This window comes from Schistocerca americana, unplaced genomic scaffold, assembly GCF_021461395.2.
Source record: "Schistocerca americana isolate TAMUIC-IGC-003095 unplaced genomic scaffold, iqSchAmer2.1 HiC_scaffold_197, whole genome shotgun sequence".
Taxonomy (NCBI): domain Eukaryota; kingdom Metazoa; phylum Arthropoda; class Insecta; order Orthoptera; family Acrididae; genus Schistocerca; species Schistocerca americana.
In genome coordinates this window covers 122,501-125,000 of record NW_025725903.1, presented here as the reverse complement: position 1 = coordinate 125,000, position 2,500 = coordinate 122,501, and the positions used below count along the sequence as shown (strand labels likewise).

Below are 2,500 nucleotides of genomic sequence, written 5' to 3'. Positions count from 1 at the left end.
CGGATGACGGACCTACCTGGCCCGGCCCCGGACCCGCGCCGCTGTTGGCTCGGGATGCTCTCGGGCGGAATAATCGCTCCCGTCAGCGGCGCTTCAGCTTTGGACAATTTCACGACCCGTCTTGAAACACGGACCAAGGAGTCTAACATGTGCGCGAGTCATTGGGCTGTACGAAACCTAAAGGCGTAATGAAAGTGAAGGTCTCGCCTTGCGCGGGCCGAGGGAGGATGGGGCTTCCCCGCCCTTCACGGGGCGGCGGCCTCCGCACTCCCGGGGCGTCTCGTCCTCATTGCGAGGTGAGGCGCACCTAGAGCGTACACGTTGGGACCCGAAAGATGGTGAACTATGCCTGGCCAGGACGAAGTCAGGGGAAACCCTGATGGAGGTCCGTAGCGATTCTGACGTGCAAATCGATCGTCGGAGCTGGGTATAGGGGCGAAAGACTAATCGAACCATCTAGTAGCTGGTTCCCTCCGAAGTTTCCCTCAGGATAGCTGGTGCTCGTACGAGTCTCATCCGGTAAAGCGAATGATTAGAGGCCTTGGGGCCGAAACGACCTCAACCTATTCTCAAACTTTAAATGGGTGAGATCTCCGGCTTGCTTGATATGCTGAAGCCGCGAGCAAACGACTCGGATCGGAGTGCCAAGTGGGCCACTTTTGGTAAGCAGAACTGGCGCTGTGGGATGAACCAAACGCCGAGTTAAGGCGCCCGAATCGACGCTCATGGGAAACCATGAAAGGCGTTGGTTGCTTAAGACAGCAGGACGGTGGCCATGGAAGTCGGAATCCGCTAAGGAGTGTGTAACAACTCACCTGCCGAAGCAACTAGCCCTGAAAATGGATGGCGCTGAAGCGTCGTGCCTATACTCGGCCGTCAGTCTGGCAGTCATGGCCGGTCCTTGCGGCCGGCCGCGAAGCCCTGACGAGTAGGAGGGTCGCGGCGGTGGGCGCAGAAGGGTCTGGGCGTGAGCCTGCCTGGAGCCGCCGTCGGTGCAGATCTTGGTGGTAGTAGCAAATACTCCAGCGAGGCCCTGGAGGGCTGACGCGGAGAAGGGTTTCGTGTGAACAGCCGTTGCACACGAGTCAGTCGATCCTAAGCCCTAGGAGAAATCCGATGTTGATGGGGGCCGTCATAGCATGATGCACTTTGTGCTGGCCCCCGTTGGGCGAAAGGGAATCCGGTTCCTATTCCGGAACCCGGCAGCGGAACCGATACAAGTCGGGCCCCTCTTTTAGAGATGCTCGTCGGGGTAACCCAAAAGGACCCGGAGACGCCGTCGGGAGATCGGGGAAGAGTTTTCTTTTCTGCATGAGCGTTCGAGTTCCCTGGAATCCTCTAGCAGGGAGATAGGGTTTGGAACGCGAAGAGCACCGCAGTTGCGGCGGTGTCCCGATCTTCCCCTCGGACCTTGAAAATCCGGGAGAGGGCCACGTGGAGGTGTCGCGCCGGAAGTGTTTCACCCTCGCCTTAGTCGCGTCAGGGCGCGAGAAGAAGGTGAAGGTGGACAGCAATGTCACCTTCACAGCAGGCAATACCACCATGCCTGCCCTGCGTGTGGGTGAAACCTTCCGGTACCTGGGGCTGCAATTCTCCACGGCGGGTCGCTGTGTCTTCAATCCACGTCGCCACCTGGTGGAGCAGCTTGACGTCATCTCCCGAGCTCCGCTGAAGCCGCAACAGCGCCTCCACGCTCTCACCAACGTACTTCTCCCTGGCCTGTACCACGGGCTGGCCCTCAGCCGCACCCGGGTGGGTGCATTGAAGTCGGCCGACGTCACCATCCGGGCCGCCGTCAGGAGATGGTTCCGCCTTCCGGCGGACACCCCCCTGGGATACTTCCACGCTCCTGTTGCCCAGGGGGGCCTCGGCATTCCATCTTGCCGATGGATGGGTCCGACCCTCCGTCGGTCCCGTCTCCTGGCGCTGAAGAAGATAGGGCCAGCCTGCGACGGTGCAGGCATGGATGAGGTGCAGCGTGAGATCGAGGTGCTGGAGCGCCACCTAATGTGGGAGGGCCACCTCCTCAAATCGTCAACGCAGGTTGGGGAAATGTGGGCGGCGCGCCTACACATCGCCATTGACGGTGCGGCGCTCTCATCTTCTGCCGCCGTCAGTGGCCAACATCAGTGGGTCGCCGACACCAGTCGCCTGCTATCTGGGCGTGAATACATCGACGCCCTCCGCGCCCGCATCAACGCCTTCCCTACGAAGGCACGGCGCAGTCGCGGGCGGGAGGCGGACACCAGATGCCGCGCGGGATGCCAGGCCGTGGAGACCGCCAACCACGTACTTCAGGCTTGCTTTCGGACGCACGGGTCCCGGGTCAAGCGCCATGACGCTGTAGTGCGTTATGTCGCCCGTGGACTCGCGCAGAGGGGCTTCAATGTCTCTGTGGAGCCCCACCTCCGAACACCTGAGGGCATCCGCAAGCCTGACGTGGTGGCGGTCAAAGACGGCATCGCCCGCGTGGTCGACGCCCAGATAGTCGGAGACCACC

The 2,500-nt window shown here is 61.4% G+C and overlaps 1 pseudogene; it reads left to right on the top strand.

Moving 5' to 3' along the window:
- The window catches only part of LOC124573806, a 5,210-nt pseudogene that overhangs the window by 805 nt on the left and 1,905 nt on the right, over positions 1-2,500 (top strand).